Below are 19,682 nucleotides of genomic sequence, written 5' to 3' on the forward strand. Positions count from 1 at the left end.
GTCTCCCCGAACCCCAATCTGGGGAATTTTTAAGCTACTGGTACATGTATGTTCATTAAGGGACTGGGCTGTAGGCAGAGTCCGAGCTTTAGAGGATTGAAGTCTTCATGGTCAGAAACGCTCACCATCGTCCTCCTTTAGTTTCCATTTTATCTGTTGTTGATAGATGATGTCGATATTGATATCTATTGTTTTTCAGATTATTTCCCCTTAGGGGTTATTACAAAATATTGAGTATAGTTCCCTATGCTATCCAGCAGTTCCTTGTTGATGATATATTTTATACATAGCAGTGTGTATATGTTAATCCGAAACTGTTAATTTATCTCTCCTCCCACCTTTCCCCTTTGGTAATAAAAAAATACAAGATTTTATACTTCTCAGAAATCTAGGAGCTGAAAGAGAGGTATCATTTTCAATGGAAAATCATTCAAAACAAGATTGAAACTTCAGCCAAGTTTAGTAGATCCACATCCATGGAAAGAAATCACTGCATTTCTCTAATGTTGACCTGACAAATACGACAAACCCCTCCACTGAACTTGCTTATAATAAAGTGATGGAAATATCAAATGGAAGTGTTAGAAATACCTTATTTTACACGATCCTTATACACCGCTCTATGTTAACTACAGTTTGGCTCACACATCTGTTCATTGAAGTTACAATATTTGGCTCACACATCTGTTCATTGAAGTTACAATATTTGGCTCACACATCTGCTCATTGAGGTTACAATATTTGGCTCACACATCTGTTCATTGAAGTTACAATATTTGGCTCACACATCTGTTCATTGAAGTTACAATATTTGGCTCACACATCTGTTCATTGAAGTTACAATGTTCTCAAATTCTGGTACTGATCCTGCAGAGTCGGCCCCAACAAGGGTCCCCCTGCCCAGTGTCATTGGAGCCAACAGATCGAGACTGAGTTTGGTTCAGAAGCAAAGGAAAACTTTATATTTTGATCAGAGAATGGAGAGGTGAGAGCGTGCGCTCCCCCGCGGGCTGTGGGCCGGGCTGCTGTGTAGGGATCCCGTCAGCGTCAGCAGGAGGGACGGGGCGGAGCTCTCGAGGGCTGGTTTGGCTGGAGCTCAGGCTCTATGTGGCGGAGTCTGCACAGGGCACCGAGAGCTGAGGTGTCGGCCCAGCCATTTTGCACTAGGAAATCGGGTCTGAAGTGCCAGGTGTGGGACCTCTGCCTGTGGAAACCTAGGAACAAGTGAAATTAGAAAAAGCACAAAGGAAAAAAAGGTTAAACTTTATTTTATTGCCTAGATTCTATTTTTATGTCCCAGGAATTTTTAATGGGCTTTGCCGGTGACAAACCCCTCCTCTGCCTCTTGTCCCATTCCACATTCTTGGGGCGCTGAGGGTGCAGACACCTCTTCTGTAAATGCTTCGTGCTGAGTTGGGTGTCCTCATACACGTGGGGAGGGGCAGGACTTCTCCCCAGCAGCCTCCAGGTGAGGTTGATTGTCCCGAGGCCTCCTCCCTCACTGCTCGTCTGCCTGAGCACCAGCGTTGGAAGTTTTATAGATTCTAATGACCTTTAAGGGTCCAGGAAAGAGATGCGCAGGGATGCTGGGGGGGCCGGTTTTACCCTGCTCCACATTGGTTCGGCCCCCTTAGGCTGACGGTTTCTGCCAGCCTAGATGCTCTGACCAGTAGTCTGTGCTTTCTTCAGTTAGGCCACTGAATTAACGTACAAACAGCACCAGGTGTCAGAGCCCTGCCTGCTCAAATCCTAGACAGTCCAGGGCCGGTGGTGATCCAGGACCATGACGGCCACTCAGTCACCGCCCTTTTGAAGTAACCAGGAGTACATCTGGTCTCATTGGTCGCCGTCACCATGGTGTCTGTAGGCTTTTCTATGGTGGCAGCGTTATTTACGGGTCCCCTGCCAGGTTTATTAGCTCCGCTCTGGGTGCAGTAAGTCCTGCAAGCAATAGTCTGTTCCTTTGGGGCACACTCTTGTGGTTTTCTGAGAGAAGCTCCAGGTCAAGTGATGGTCACATGAGTCGTCATGGGGGCCTGTTGCCCCAGGTTGTCTCTCTGGAAGTTGGAGTTGGAGGGCCTCCTCACTCGAGGTCATTGTGCCCACGGAGCAATCCCTGCAACTTCAGGGCATGGTGGGTGCTTAGGATCACCAAGTGGCGTCCTTTACCCTTAGGAGGGAGCTGGCCTTGCGGGCTGCTCATTTCCAGGTTTTTAGATACCCCCAGTATCCTGGTCGGATGGGGTGGCTGGCCAATGCCTGGAGGGCATTCTTGCGTTGTTCTATTTCAAGTGGTCCCAGTTTTGGCACTAAAACTCCAAGGGCGATTCGCCTTCGACCAAGAATGTAAAGGTCAAAGGGTTTAGCTAAATTAGGGAGGTCCAGGGCAAGGGTCTGAATTGACTGCTCTTTCCATTCTTGAAAGGCCGCTTCTGGATTCTATTCAAAAGGATCATCATCTTTTCCTTTCAGTGTTTCATATAGAGGCCCAGGTATTAGACTGTAGTTAGGGATCCAGATGCAGCAAACCCCGGTCTCCCCAGGAACCCCTAAGCTGTCTTCTAGTTTTAGGAAGGGTGAGGCTGCAAATGGCTTCTTCCCTTTCCTGGGATGGGCTTTTCCGATCTTCTGTGAGAATGAAGCCCAGGCAAGTCACCTTAGTCTGTGATATTTGAGCCTTTTTCTTGGACACCTTCTATCTTTTATTGGCTATGTAGTCCAGAGGCCTCCTTAGTAGGGCTGGCGATCAGAATGTCGTCTGCATATTTTTTTAAATTAATTTATTTATTATTTATGGCTGTGTTGGGTCTTCGTTTCTGTGCGAGGGCTTTTTCTAGTTGCGGCAAGCGGGGGCCACTCTTCATCGCGGTGCGCGGGCCTCTCACTATCGCAGCCTCTCTTATTGTGGAGCACAGGCTCCAGACGCGCAGGCTCAGTAATTGTGGCTCACGGGCCTAGTTGCTCCGCGGTATATGGGATCTTCTCAGACCAGGGCTCGAACCTGTGTCCCCTGCATTGGCAGGCAGATTCTCAACCACTGCGCCACCAGGGAAGCCCAGAATGTCGTCTGCATATTGAAGGAGGGTTCACTTCTCCAGAGGTAGATCTTTTAGGGTTTTAGCTAACGTTTCCCCAAAGATGGTGTGGGAATTTTTGAACCCCTGGGGCAGGACGGCCAAGCAGTATTGTTTTTGTTGTATGTTGAGTCCTGCCACTCACAGCCAAAATTTCTTGTGACTGTGGGACTAATGGAATACAGAAGAAGGCATCATTGAAGTCTAATACAGAATACCATGTCCTGGTGGATGGTAGAATGACCAGCAGGGTGTAGGAATTAGGAACTACTGGATGTATATCCTCTGTGGCTTCACTGACTGTCCTGGCGTCCTTTACCAGGTCCCCAGCAGCCCACGGGGCTCTCATGGTCAGGCCCCTCCCAGGATATGGAGCTCACCTGTGCAGGTAGTCAGCAGCCCACGGGGCTCTCGTGGTTAGGCCCCTCCCAGGATATGGAGCTCACCTGTGCAGGTACCCAGCAGCCCACGGGGCTCTCATTGTCAGGCCCCTCCCAGGATATGGAGCTCACCTGGGCAGGTACCCAGCAGCTCACGGGGCTCTCGTGGGCAGGCCCCTCCCTGGATATGGAGCTCCCCTGGACAGGAACCCCGGCAGGGCTGGGCACACAGGAACCGTGCACATAGCCCTCATTGCAGAGCACCCCCAGCACACCTGTCGCTCAGAGCTGACACAGAGCACCTCAGAGCAGGGCTTGAACTAACAAACAGCAGCTCCGACAGGTCTGTGACCCTAGGCTTCACTCTGTGCGGCCTCCCTCCACCTGGTCTTCCAGGGGCTTCCACTGCAGCCGGGGCACCAGGCCTCTGTCTCCAACCACCAACCCTCCTCTCCCTGACTCCTGGGTTCCTCTCATTAGGAGAGGGTCTTCTTGAAGTTGTCTTCCACTCATGGACCAGATAAAATGATTAGAAAGCAAGCCAGGGCTGCCTCCCCTTGTCTATCCTGACTCTCGGGACACCTGTTCCTTGGATCTGGCCGGTGCAGCAAGGCCCATTATTTGCAACTCTGAGCCCCTGAGTGGCGAGGATTGGCTGACCTGGGCAGCCTGACCTGGCCGGCCAGCCCTTCCCAGGTGTGCCTGGGTTGAGGTCAATATAAACACCCCTCCAGGCAGCAAAAGCCTCTGCAGCTGTGCCTGACGCCATATTCTCTGCCCCGTCAGCAGTCTCGGGGTTGTGCTGGTGGGAGGGAGTAGGGCCCAGGGCTCTATGAGCGGCCCCGTGTGAGTGGGGCTGTGCTGGACTTTCTGCAGGCTTTGCCGGACTGCCACCTGCTAAAGAAGACGATGTGTCACCCATACCTGCTGCTGGAATTTCTCCCCGGGCAGAGGTGAGGAAGGAAAAAAGCAGTGGGGACCGGGACAGGAGGGGTACCTCAGGCAGGGAAATGGAAAGCTTCCAGAAGAGCGCCCGGGGCCAGGACCGTCCTGGCTGGCCTGCAGGCACCAAGTCGGCCTGCGTGCTGTCGCTGGTGTGACTCCAAGCCCTTTCCTCTAGGCTTTAAAGTCTTTGCACACATTCAGGTGTTTTACCTGGGAAGGGTGGGAAAAGTTCAGCAGCAGCTGGCCTGAGGCTCAGCTCACGTTTACTCAGAGACGCCTCCTCACGGTCCCCCAGCTTTGCAATGAGGACGCTCCTTGCGGGGGAGCTGCTGGCTAAATGGGAGACGATTCCCCACCTCTGACCAACTTCAGAATTGTTTACCACTGGAGCAAGTGCCCTGATAGGGTTTTCCTCTGTATGACCAGTGGGTTCTGTTTTTTTTTTTTCTTTTTTGGTTCAAGGTAGGTTTTATTCCTCTTTTTGTATTTATAGATATAAGCATGGAAATAATTCATTCATATAAATACGTCTATGGGAAGGACAGAACTTTGTTTTCTGTTTTATGTTTTTAAATATTATTTTTTAATTTTTAAATTTTATTTTATTCATTTTTTTATACAGCAGGTTCTTATTGGTTATCTATTTTATACATATAAGTGTATATATGTCAATCCCAGGCTCGCAATTCATCCCACCACCACCACCCTGCCACTTTCCCCCCTTGGTGACCACACATTTGTTCTCTACATCTGTGTCTCTATTTCTGCCTTGCAAACCGGTTCATCTGTACCATTTTTCTAGGTTCCACATGTATGCGTTAATATAGGATATTTGTTTTTCATTTTCTGACTTACTTCACTCTGTATGACAGTATCTAGATCTATCCACGTCTCTACAAATGACCCAATTTCGTTCCTTTTTATGGCTGAGTAATATTCCATTTTATATATGTACCACATATTTTCCATTTGTCTATCTATGGGCATTTAGGTTGCTTCCATGACCTGGCTATTGTAAATAGTGCTGCAGTGTACATTGTGGTGAATGTGACTTTTTGAATTATGGTTTTCTCTGGGTATATGCCCAGTAGTGGGATTGCTGGGGCATATGGTAATCCTATTTTTAGTTTTTTAAGGAACCTCCATACTGTTCTCCATAGTGACTGTATCAATTTACATTCCCACAAATAGTGTAAGAGGGTTCCCTTTTCTCCACACCCTCTCCAGCATTTGTTGTTTGTAGATTTTCTGATGATGCCCATTCTAACTTGTGTGAGGTGATACCTCATTGTAGTTTGGGTTTATATTTCTCTAATAATTAGTGATGTTGAGCAGCTTTTCATGTGCTTCTTGGCCATCTGTATGTCTTCTCGGGACAAATGTCTATTTACGTCATCTGCCCATTTTTGGATTGGGTTGTTTGTTTTTTTACTGTTGAGCTGCATGTGCTGTTTATATATATTGGAGATTAATCCTTTGTCCATTGATTCATTTGCAAATATTTTCTCCCATTCTGAGGTTGTCTTTTCGTCTTGTTTGTAGTTTCCTTTGCTTTGCAAAAGCTTTTAGGTTTCATTTGCTCCCATTTGTTTATTTTTGTTTTTTATTCCATTACTCTAGTAGGTGGATCAAAAAAGATCTTGTTGTGATTTTTGTCAAAGAGTATTCTTTCTATGTTTTCCTCTAAGAGTTTTATAGTGTCCGGTCTTACATTTCGGTCTCTAATCCATTTTGAGTTTATTTTTTGTTTATGGTGTTAGGGAGTGTTCTAATTTCATTCTTTTACTTGTAGCTGTCCATTTTTCCCAGCACCACTTACTGAAGAGACTGTCTTTTCTCCATTGTATATCCTTGCCTCCTTTGTCATAGATTAGTGGACCATAGGTGTGTAGGTATATCTCTGGGCTTTTTTTTTCCTTTTACATCTTTATTGGAGTATAATTGCTTTACAATTGTGTGTTAGTTTCTGCTGTATAAAAAAGTGAATCAGCTATACGTATACATATAACACCATATCCACTCCCTCTTGCACCTCCCTCTCACTCCCTTATCCCACTCCTTTAGGTGGTCACAAAGCACCGAGCTGATCTCCCTGTGCTATGTGGCTGCTTCCCAGTAGCTATCAATTTTACATTTGGTAGTATATATATGTCCATACCACTCTCTCACTTTGTCCCAGCTTACCCTTCCCCTTCCCCGTGTCCTCAAGTCCTTTCTCTACGTCGGTGTCCTTAATCCTTTCCTGCCCCTAGGTTTTTCATAAACTTTTTTTCTTTTAGATTCCATATATATGTGTTAGCATACGGTATTTGTTTTTCTCTTTCTGACTTACTTCACTCTGTAGGACAGACTCTAGATCCAACCACCTCACTACAAGTAACTCAGTTTTGTTTATTTTTATGGCTGAATAATGTTCCATTGTATATATGTGCCACATCTTCTTTATCCAGTTATGTGTTGATGGACACTTAGGTTGCTTCCATGTCCTGGCTATTGTAAATAGAGCTACAATGAACATTGTGGTACATGACTCTTTTTGAATTATGGTTTTCTCAGGGTAAATGTCCAGTAGTGGGATAGCTGGGTTGTACGGTTGTTCTATTTTTAGTTTTTAAGGAACCCCCATACCGTTCTCCCTAGTGGCTATATCAATTTACATTCCCACCAACAGTGCAAGAGGGTTCCCTTTTCTCCAATAAATGCCTCTACAGCATTTATTGTTCGTAGAATTTTTGATGATGGCCATTCTGACTGGTGTGAGGTGATACCTCATTGTAGTTTTGATTTGCATTTCTCTAATAATTAGTGATGTTCAACATCCTTTCATGTGTTTGTTGGCAACCTGTATATCTTCTTTGGAGAAATGTCTATTTAGGTCTTCTGCCCATTTTTGGATTGGGTTGTTTGGTTTTGTGATATTGAGCTACAGGAGCTGCTTTTTGGAGGTTAATCCTTTGCCATTTGCTTCATTTGAAAATATTTTCTCCCATTCTGATGGTTGTCTTTTCATCTTGCTTATGTTTTCCTTTGTTGTGCAAAAGATTTTAAATTTCATTAAGTCCCATTTTTTTATTTTTGTTTTTATTTCCATTTCTCTAGGAGGTGGGTCAAAAAGGATCTTGCTGTGATTTATGTCATAGACTGTTCTGCTTATGTTTTCCTCTAAGACTTTTATAGTGGCTGGTCTTACATTTAGGTCTCTAATCCATTTTGTGTTTATTTTTGTGTATGGTGTTAGGGAGTGTTCTAATTTCATTCTTTTACATGTAGCTGTCCAGTTTTCCCAGCACCATTTACTGAAGGCACTGTCTTTTCTCCATTGTATACCCTTGCCTCCTTTGTCATAGATTAGTGGACCATAGGTATGTGGGTTTATCTCTGTGCTTTCTATCCTGTTCTATTGATCTATATTTCTGTTTTTGTGCCACTACCATATCATCTTGATTACTGTAGCTTTGTAATATAGTCTGAAGTCTGGAAGTCTGATTCCTCCAGCTCTTTTTTTTCCCCTCAAGACTGCTTTGGCTATCCGGGGTCTTTTCTGTCTCCCTACAAATTTTAAGATTTTTTTTTCTAGTTCTGTAGAAAATGCCATTGGTAATTTGGTAGGGATTGCATTGAATCTGTAGATTGCTTTGGGTAGTATAGTCATTTTCACAATATTGATTCTTCTAATCCAAGAACATTGTATATGTCTCCATCTGTTTATATCATCTTGGATTTCTTTCATCAGTGTCTTATAGTTTTCTGAGTACAGGTCTTTTACTTCCTTAGGTAGGTTTATTCCTAGGTAGTTTAATCTTTTTGTTGCAGTGGTAATGGGATTGTTTCCTTAATTTCTCTTTCTGTTCTTTCATTTTTAGTGTATAGGAATGCAAGCAATTTCTGTGCATTAATTTTGTATCCTGCAACTTTACCAAATTCATTGATTAGCTCCAGTGGTTTTCTGGTGGCATCTTTAGGATTCTTTATCTATGATATGATGTCATTTGCAAACAGTGACAATTTTACTTCTTCTTTTCCTTTTTGTAATTCTTTTATTTCTTTTTCTTCTCTGATTGCCATGGCTAGGACTTCCAAAACTATGTTGAATAGTAGTGGTGAGAGTGGACATCCTCGTCTTGTTCCTGATCTTAGAGGAAACGTTTTCAGTTTTTCACCGTTGAGAATGATGTTTGCTGTGGGTTTGTCATATATGGCCTTTATTATGTTGAGGTAGTTTCCCTCTATGCCCACACTCTGCAGAGTTTTTATCGTAAATGGGTGTTGAATTTTCTCAAAATCTTTTCCTGCATCTATTGAGATGATCATATGGTTTTATTCTACAATTTGTTAATATGGTGTATCACATTGATTTGTGTATATTGAAGAATCCTTGCATCCCTGGGATAAACCCCACTTGATCATGGTGTTTGATCCTTTTAATGTGTTGTTCGATTCTGTTTGCTAGTATTTTGTTGAGGATTTTTACATCTATATTCATCAGTGATATTGGTCTATAATTTTCTTTCCTTGTAGTATCTTTGTCTGGTTTTGGTATCAGGGTGACGGTGGTCTCATAGAATGAGTTTGGGAGTGTTCCTTCCCCTGCAATTGTTTTGAAGAATTTGAGAAAGTTGGGTGTTAGCTCTTCTCTAAATGTTTGACAGAATTCACCTGTGATGCCATCTGGTTCTGGACTTTTGTTTGTTGGAAGATTTTAAATCACAGTTTCAATTTCATTGCTTGTGATAGGTTTGTTCATATTTTCTATTTCTTCCTGGTTCAGTCTTGGAAGGTTTTCCCTTTCTAAGAATTTGTCCATTTCTTCCAGGTTGTCCATTTTATTGGCATAGAGTTGCTTGTAGTAGTCTCTTAGGATGCTTTGTATTCCTGTGGTGTCTGTTGTAACTTCTCCTTTTTCACTTCTAATTTTGTTGATTTGATTCCTCTCCCTCTTTTTCTTGAGTCTGGCTAAAGGTTTATCATTTTTGTTTATCTTCTCAAAGAACCGGCTTTTAGTTTTATTGATCTTTGCTTTCGTTTTCTTTGTTTCTATTTCATTTATTTCTGCTTTGATCTTTATGATTTCTTTCATTCTACTAAATTTTGGTTTTGTTCTTCTTTCTCTAGTTCCTCTAGGTGTAAAGTTAGATTGTTTATTTGAGATTTTTCTTGTTTCTTGAGGTAGGCTTGTATTGCTATAAACTTCCCTCTTAGAACTGCTTTTGCTGCATCCCATAGGTTTTGGATCATCGTGTGTTTCTTGTCATTTGTCTCTAGGTAGTTTTTGATTTCCTCTTTTATTTCTTCAGTGATCTCTTGGTTATTTAGTAACGTATTGTTTAGCCTCCATGTGTTTGTGTTTTTTACGATTTTGTCCCTGTTATTGATTTCTAATCTCATAGCATTGTGGTTGGAACAGGTGCTTGATATGATTTCAGTTTTCTTAAATTTACTGAGGCTTTATTTGTGACCCAAGATGTGATCTATCCTGGAGAATGTTCCGTGTGCAGTTGAGAAGAACGTGTAATCTGCTGTTTTTGGATGGAATGTCCTATAAATATCAATTAACCATATCTGGTCTATTGTGTCATTTAAAGCTTGTGTTTCCTTATTAATTTTCTGTCTGGATGATCTCCACTGGTGTAAGTGAGCTGTTAAAATCCCCTGCTATTATTGTGTTATTGTTGATTTCCTCTTTTATAGCTGTTAGCAGTTGCCTTATGTATTGAGGTGCTCCTATGTTGGGCACATATATATTTATAATTGTTATATCTTCTTCTTGGATTGATCCCTTGACCATTATGTAGTGTCTTTCCTTGTCTCTTGTAACATTCTTTATTTTAAAGTCTATTTTATCTGCTATGAGTATTGCTACTCCAGCTTTCTTTTGATTTTCATTTGCATAGAATATATTTTTCCATCGCCTCACTTTCAGTCTGTATGTGTCCCTAAGTCTGAAATGGGTCTCTTGTAGACAGCATATATATGGGTCTTGTTTTTGTATCCATTCAGGGAGCCTGTGTCTTTTGGTTGGAACATTTAGTCCATTCACGTTTAAGGTAATTATTGATATGTATGTTCCTATTACTATTTTCTTAATTGTTATGGGTTTGTCTTGGTGGGTCCTTTTCTTCTCTTGTGTTTCCCACTTAGAGAAGTTCCTTTAGCATTTGGTGTAGAGCTGGTTTCATGGTGCTGAATTCTCTTAGCTTTTGCTTGTCTGTAGGGCTTATGATTTCTCTGTCAAATCTTCATGAGATCCTTGCTGGGTGGAGTACTCTTGGTTGTAGGTTCTTCCCTTTCATCACTTTAAATTTATGCCACTCCCCTCTGGCTTGTAGATTTTCTGCTGAGAAATCAGCTGTTATCCTTATGGGAGTTCCCTTGTATGTTATTTGTCATTTTTCCCTTGTTGCTTTCAATAATTTTTCTTTGTCTTCAATTTTTGTCAATTTGGTTACTATGTGTCTTGGCAATTTTCTCCTTTGATTTATCCTGACTGGGACTCTCTGCACTTCCTGGACTTGGGTGGCTATTTCTTTTCCCATGCTAGGGAAGTTTTCAACTATAATCTCTTCAAATGTATTCTCGGGTCCTTTCTCTCTCTCTTCTGCTTCTGGGACCCCTATGATGTGAATGTTGTTGCGTTTAATGTTGTCCCAGAGGACTCTTAGGGTGTCTTCATTTATTTTCATTCTTTTTCTTTATTCTGTTCCATGGCAGTGATTTCCACCTTTCTGTCTTCCAGGTCACTTATCCGTTCTTCTGCCACAGTTATTCTGCTACTGATTCCTTCTGGTGTATTTTTCATTTCAGTTATTATATTGTTCACCTCTGTTTGTTTGTTCTTTAATTCTTCTAGGTGTTTGCTCCTTAATTCTTCTAGGTCTTTGTTAAGCATTTCTTGCATCTTCTCGATCTTTGCCTCCATTCTTTTGCCAAGGTCTTGGATCATGTTCACTATCATTATTCTGAATTCTTTTTCTGGAAGGTTCCCTATCTCCACCTCATTTCGTTTTTTTTCCTAGGGTTTTATCTTGTTCCTTAATCTGGTATAAAGTCCTCTGCCTTTTCATTTTGTCTATCTTTCTGTGAATGTGGTTTTCCTTCCACAGGCTGCAAAATTGTAGTTCTTCTTGATTCTCCTGTCTGCTCTCCAGTGGATGAGTCTATCATAGAGGCTTGTGCAAGCTTCCTGATGGGAGGGACTGTTGGTGGGTAGAGCTGGGTGTTGCTTTGGTGGGCAAAGCTTTAATCTGCTTGTCTGCAGATTAAATAAAACTTTAATAAAAAGTTTAATCCACTTATCTGCTGATGCATTGAGCTGGTTTCCCTCCCTGTTGGTTGTTTGGCCTGAGGTGACCCAGCACTGGAGCCTACCTTGCTCTTGGTGGGGTTAATGGCAGACTCTTGGAGGGCTCACACCAAGGAGTATTTCCCAGAACTTCTGCTGCCAGTGTCGTTGTCCTCACGGTGAGCCACAGCCACAGCTACCACCTGCCTCTGCAGGAGACCCTCTAAAACTATCAGGTAGTTCTGGTCATTCTCCTACGGGGTCACTGCTCCTTCCCCTGGGTTCTGATGTGCTCACTACTTTGTGTGTGCCCTCCAAGAGTGGAGTATCTGAGTGGAGTTGAGACTCTGAGATTCTGCGTGGAGTTGCACAGACTCTGGGTCCTGTGAACCTTCGATGCTTTGTGGTTCTAGAAATCCTATAGGAGACCGTCCACAGCAGGTGAAGCTATTGCTGTCAGTTGAGCTGGTGAAGCCAAAGATCTGCAGTTCCGACTAGAGGTGCCGATGTACATACAGGACAAAATCATCTCGTGTGAATGTAGTTCAGGCATGTTTAAGATGAATGGAGCCATGTTAATGCCTACCATATTCTATCTTGAGTCTCTCCTCAGGGACCCCCTCCTCAGTTCCTGAGGCTCCTGTAAGTCATGTACAGGGGACTGGAGAGTGGGCTATGTCCAATCTGAGCCCTGAATTACCCTGTGTGTATCTTAGGATACTTTGTATTTCTGTGGGGTCTGTTGTAACATCAACTCTTTCATTTCAGATTTATTTGTGCCCTCTCTTCTTAAAAAAACATACTACTGTTGTCTTTTATTCTTTACAGAAGTTTAATAAGTGTTTGATCTACCTTGACTTACTCTATGTATACTTTTTGCAGTGAGATTTTTACTTTTCTTTGTTTTCTTGTTACTATCAATAATTAGTGAGACTTCTTTTAAGCTACCTTCAACATTGATTATAAAGCTGCTTTATTAGTGATGACAGAGCCTTAATGGAAGTCATGTTCTGGTTGTAAATTAGAATGCAATGTGCCAGCAAAAAGCCCCTTAAGTTTGTTTCTCATTACTTCTTGTTCTTTTTTTAATTTAATTTTTATTTTTTATCAGAGCAAATTTGATTAAAATGTTTTGTTTCTTCTAGGTGTGCAAGATGTGGCTCTTTTAAACATATACATATATCTATTCTTCTTTGGATCATTTTCCCAAGTAGGTTATGATACAATGTAGAGTAATCTTCTTTTAGTATTACGTAGGTCTTTGGTGATTACACATTTCACAATTGTTTCTATATCTATGTTAACCCCAATATCCTAATGTATCCAATCCTCACACCTTTCCATTTGGTGAACCATAAGTTAGTTTAGTGAATCTGTGATTGCATTTCTCTGTGGAAATATCTTCATTGGTATCAATTTTTAGCTAAGATCTATAAGTGATATTATGGGATATGTGTCTTTTGCTTTCTGACTTAGTACAATTTGCCTGATTACCTCAAGAATCATACATGGTGCTGCAAATGGCATTGTTTCATTTTTTTCCCTGGCTAATATTCCATCTGTACGTGTGCCAGTTCCTCTTTGGCCATGCACCTCTTGATGGACTTTTTGGTTGTCTCCATGTCTTGGCTATTGTAATACTGCTGCAATACACATTTGCTTGCCTGTGTCTTTCCAGTTCTATCTTCTTATGTTATAGTCCAAGGAGTGGGCTTGCTGTATCATATGGTAACTCAGTGTGTACGTTTTAAAGGCACCACCATTCAGTTCTCATTAGTGGCTCTTTCCAGGTTACATCCAACTTAAAGTTGAGGGTATGCATTTCTCCAAAACACCTTCAGTATTTATTGTTTGTAGTTTTCTTGCTGAGGGTTATTCTGACAGGTGTGAGCTGATACCCCTTTGTGGTTGAATTTGCATGCATCCCATAATCTGTTGAAATTGAGCTTGAAAGCATGTCCTTTTTATTTATCAAACAGTGATTACAGCTTAGTTCTTCAAGGTGTTTTCTTAAAGTATGTGTCACATTTTGAAAATTTTTGGCCATTACCTCCCTCGAGACATTTTGAGGGCAGTTTTCATTTACAGCCCTGCATTACTTGTTCATATGAAGTGACCATTAGCACAGGCTTGCAAGCTGCTTTTGCAGGTAACGGCCAGAGGGCAGCAGCCTTTCTACGTTCCCCACTCTGGTAACTAGGGAAACAGACCTTCCGGCCTGTGGTGTTCCTCGGTTATAAATTAGAGTGCAGTGTGCCCGGATAAACCCACAAATGCTGATGTCTCCTTACTTTTGTTTGTATTTTTTTAATTTAATTTATATTTAGTATTGGAGTAATATTCCATTGTGTACATGGACCACTTCTTCTTGGTGCATTCCTCGGTTGATGGACATTTTCATTGCTTCCAAGTGTTGGCTATCGTAAATATTGCTGGAGTGAAGGATTGCCAGCCTGTGACTTTTTGATTCTCATTTTCTCAGGTGATAGGTCCAGCAGTGGTTTTGATTGATTGACTGGTAGCTCAATGTTTCCCTTTTCAAAGCACCTACATTGTGTTTTCATTAGTGACTCTTTACATGCCCCCCCTTACAACCGAGGGTACGCATTTCTCCACATTCCCTTCAGCATTTTTTTTGCAGCATTTTTGCTAATGGCCATTCTGACTGCTGTGAGCAAATAGGTATTTGTAATATGGGTATGCATGTCGTTAAATATTCTAAAATTCATCATTTTTCCACGCCTTTTTCTTTTCTGTGAAAAGAAAAAAGAAAAACAAAGTGTGAGTACAATATCCGTCTTGAATGTGTCTTCCTGGAACGTTGCCCTCTTTTGAATTTTTTGGTCAATTTTCAACCCCAGGATTGTTTTGAAATGTAGGTGTCATTTACAGGCCTGCAATGAGTGTGAATATTTAGGGACCATTAGCACTAGGTTTAAGCTGCTGTTGTTCGAAACGGCCACAAGGCAGCAGCATTTCTCCATTACCAAATCTGGTTACTAGGGCAGCAGAGCCGTTCTGGAAGTCGTTTTCCTAGGTTGTAAATTTCAATGGAATGGGCTGGAAAACGCCCCATAAGTTTATGTCTGATTAATTCTTTTTCGTTGTTTTAATTTTTTAAATCAGGGTACTGGTTAGAATGTTGCTTTTCCAAGGTGTACACACTCTGGTTCATTTACACATTATTTATATCTATTTATGTAGAGATCCTCTTCCCATGTAAATTATTACGGAGTGTTCTGTAGACCTCCCTTGTTATATGGTCGGTCTTTTTGTAATATGTATATAATATGTATTTGGATCATATCCATATCATATAGTAACACGAATCTTCATTTATCCATTCCCCCCACCTTTCCCTTTAGATGAGCAAAGTTGGTTTTCTAAGTTTGTGAGTGTATTTCTCTGTGAATTGTGTTCATTTGTGTCAGTTATTAGATAACGCCTATAAGTGATATCATAGGCTATAAGTCTTTTGCTTTCCGACTTACCTCATGATTTGTGATTATCTCCAGGCTCATTTGTGGTGCCTCAAAGAGCAGGGTTTCATTGTTTTCCATGGCTAATATTCCATTCTGTACCTGGACCACTTATTCTATATCCATTCACTTGTTGATGGACATTTTTATCACTTCACTGCCTTGGCTATTGTGAATAATGCTGCACTGCAGCTTTTGCAACCTGTGTCTTCTCGATACTTGTCTTCTCAGGTGAGAGGTCCAATGGTGCACCTGCTGGATTGAATGGTACCTAAATTTTTACTTTTAAACGCAGCTCTTTTCTGTTCTCATTACTAGCTGTTAACCACTTTGCATCTCACCAGCAGCTAGAGGATACACAATTCTCTACAACCGCATCAGCATTTATGGTTTGTAGACTTTTTGCTGATGGTCATTCGACTGGTGTGATTGGAAACCCTTTTGTTGATAAGATTGCATGAGTCTAATAATTCCTGAGGTTGAGCCTTAATCCATTCTCCTTTTTTTTTAAAGACAGTGAGTAATACTTACATCTTCATAGTATTTTATTGAAAAATTTGCCTGTATTAAATTTTTTTGTCTGTTCCCTACCTCAGCACAATTTTTGACGGCAGGTGTCCTTTACAACCCTGAGTCCTTGTGAATTTTAAGTGACCATTAGCTGTGGGTTTAAAGCGGCTCTTGCGGGAAACGGCCACAAGGCGGCAGCATTTCTCCTTTACCAAATCTGGTTACTATGGCAACAGAGCCTTATTGGAAGTGGTGGTCTAGGTTGCAAATTAGAATGGAATGTGCGAGGAAAAAGCCCTTTAAGTTTATGTCTCATTACTTCTTGTTCGTATTTTTAAGTTAATTTTTATTTTTTGTCACAGTAAACTTGATTACAATGTTTTGTTTGTTCTAGGTGTGCAAGATGTGGTTCTTTCACACATATACATATATCTATTCTTCTTCGGATCCTTTTCCCATGTAGGTTATGACACAATGTAGAGTAGTCTTCTCTTGGTATTCTGTAGGTCTTTGGCGATTATATATTTCACATGTGTTTGTATGTCTCTGTTAACCTCAATATGGTAATGTATCCAATCCTCACACCTTTCCATCTGGTAAACCATAAGTTTCTTTAATGAATCTGTGATTGCCTTTCTCTGTGGAAATATCTTCGTTTGTATCAATTTTTAGGTAACACCTATATCTGATATGATAGGATATGTATCTTTCACTTTGTCACTTACTACAAGTTGTGTGATTACCTCTAGACTCATCTATGGTGCTGCAAATGGCATTGTTTCATTTTTTCACTAGCTCATATTCCATCTGTACATGTAGCAGTTCTTCTTTGTCCACCCATTTGTCAGTGGACTTTTTGGTTACTTCCATATATTGGCTATTGTAATAGTATGCATTGCAGATTTGCCTGCCTGTGTCCTTCCAATTCTGTCTTCGTCAGTTATAGGTCCAGGAATAGGTCTGCTAGGTCATATGGTAGCTCAGTGTTTACCTTTTAAAGGTACCTCCATTCTGTTATCATTAGTGGCTCTTTGCAGGTTACGTCCCACTTAAAGTTGAGGGTATGCATTTCTCCACAGCACCTTCAGCATTTATTATTTGTAGTTTTTGCTGATGGTTATTCTGACGGGTGTGAGCTGACACCTCTGTACGGTTGAATTTGCATGTGTCTCATATTCCGTTGCAATTGAGCTTTAAGGCAAGTCATTTTTATTTTTCAAGCTGTAATTACAGCTTAGTTCTTCAAAGTGGTTTCTTAAAGTATGTGTCAAATTTTGAAATGTTTTGGCCATTACCTCCCTCAAGACATTTTGAGGGCAGGTTTCATTTTCAGCCCTACAGTACTTGTTCATATGAAGTGACCATTAGCACAGGCTTTAAACTGCTTTTGCAGGTAACGGCCACAGGGCTGCTACCTTTCTACATTCCCCACGCTGATACTAGGGAAACAGACTTTACGGCCAGTGGTGTTCCTCGGTTGTAAATTAGAGTAGAATGTGCCCAGATAAACACACAAATCTGACGTCTTCTTATTTTTGGTGGATTTTTAAATTTAATTTATATTTATTATTGGAGTTAATATTCTATTTTGTACATGGACCACTTCTTGGTGCATTCCTCTGTTGATGGACATTTTCATTGCTTCCAAGTGTTGCCTATGGTAAATATTGCTGGAGTGCAGGATTGCCAGCCTGTGACTTTTTGATTCTCATTTTCTCTGGTGATAGGCCCAGCAGTGGGTGTGATTGATGGACTGGTCACTCAGTGTTTACTTTTTCAAAGCACCTCCAATGTGTTTTTATTAGTGGCTTTTACAATGTCCCCCTTAGAAACGAGGGTACGCATTTCTCCACAATCGCTTCAGCATTTATTGTTTGCACCATTTTTGCTGATGGCCATTCTGACTGCTGTGATCTGATAGGTATTTGTAATTTGGGTTTGCATATCTTTCAAAATTCCTAAGATTCATCATTTTTCCACATCTTTTTCTTTTATCAAAAGAAAAATCTGTGAGCACAATATACCTCTTGAAATTATCTTCTTCGAAGTTTGCCCTCTTTTGAATTTTTTGTTCGATTTTTGACCCCAGAATTTTTTTGGAGGGCAGGTGTCATTTACAGAACTGCCAGTTGGTGAATATTTAGTGACCGTTTGCAGTGGGTTTAAAGCTGCTGTTGTGGGAAACGGCCAAAAGGAGGCAGCATTTCGCCATTCCCCAATCTATGTACTAGGGCAGCAGAGCCTTTCTGGAAGTCGTTGTCTTAGGTTGTAAATTAGAATGGAGTTTGCCAGGAGAAATCCCCATAAGTTTATGTCTCATTAGTTCTTATTCGTTTTTATTTCCAAACACACACACTGTATTTTATTTTTATAAGGGATAAATAGACTGACATCAAGCATTGTACATGGATGATCACAACAAAAGCAACAATGATTGCAATTACCAAACATGAAACACACTCATACTATGTCAAAATATTGACATTCAGTCCAGTAATCCTTCACTGTAGCAGCTGCTTTACTTTGCAGTGAAAATTGATTTGTATATTCTTTGCCTCTGAGTCCTTGTGGGATTTTTTTTAATTCAAACAGAAAGTAACAAAAATTATACTTACCATCATCAGTTCACTCATTCTCATGTAATTAATTTTTTTTCATCTTGATCTTTTGTTAGCACTTTTATGAGTTCATTAGTTTTATCATTAGAGTTCTGAAAATGCTTATTCATTCAGTTCAGCAGTACAGTAGAGTTACCAGAAACCTGTACTTGTCAGAGTCTTTTCCATGAATTTCATGAGGATGAAACCCTTTTATAGGAACATATTTGCAAAAGCATCAGAGTACACCCAGAACTGTCTGTAAATGACAAAAGACTTAAAAATGACCACGGTTAAAGATTTGATGAAAGTTTATAATAATGCAGTTGACAAGAAAATTAGTTATTTCTGAGATATACATTTTAAAGTAATAACCAAGATTATGAATTATAACATTATACCAGAACATATAAGATTTTTAGAAATTTCATGTAATGTCTGAAACATTTATATTAACATATTTCCATACAAAAAACCGAATGAAAGTTTAGTATTAGTTGTTTTGTTTGTTTTTGTATACTGCAGGTTCTTATCAGTCATCAATTTTATACACATCAGTGTATACATGTCAATCCCAATCGCCCAATTCAGCACAACACCATCCCCACCCCACCACATTTTCCCCCCCAGTGGTGTCCATGTGTCTCCGCTCTACATCTGTGTCTCAACTTCTGCCCTGCAAACTGGCTCATCTGTACCATTTTTCTAGGTTCCACATACATGCATTAATATATGATATTTGTTTTTCTCTTTCTGACTTACTTCACTCTGTATGACAGTCTCTAGATCCATCCACGTCTCAACAAATGACTCAATTTCGTTCCTTTTTATGGCTGAGTAATATTCCATTGTATATATGTACCACAACTTCTTTATCCATTCGTCTGTTGATGGGCATTTAGGTTGCTTCCATGACCAGGCTATTGTAAATAGTGCTGTAATAAACATTCGGGTGCATGTGTATTTTTGAATTATGGTTTTCTCTGGGTGTATGCCAAGTAGTGGGATTGCTGGGTCATATGGTAGCTCAATGTTCACATTTTTAAGGCACCTCTATTCTGTTCTCTTTAGTGGCACTTTCCAAGTTACATCCCACTTAAAGTTCAGGGTATGCATTCCTCCACAACACCTTCAGCATTTATTGTTTGTAGTTTTCTTGCTGTCGGTTATTTTGACAAGTGTGAGCTGCTACCTCTTTGTGGTTAAATTCGCATGTGCCTGATAATCCGTTGAAACTGAGTTTTAAGGCATGTCCTTTTTACTTTTCAAACTGTGATTACCCATAGTTCTTCAAAGTGTTCTCTTAAAGTATGTGTCACATTTTGACATGTTTTCGCCATTACCTCCCTCAAGACATTTTGAAGGCAGGTTTCATTTACAGTCCTGCAGTACTTGTTCCTAGGAAATGACCATTAGCA

This window comes from Balaenoptera physalus (genome assembly GCF_965194825.1).
Source record: "Balaenoptera physalus genome assembly, chromosome: 5".
Taxonomy (NCBI): Eukaryota; Metazoa; Chordata; class Mammalia; order Artiodactyla; family Balaenopteridae; genus Balaenoptera; species Balaenoptera physalus.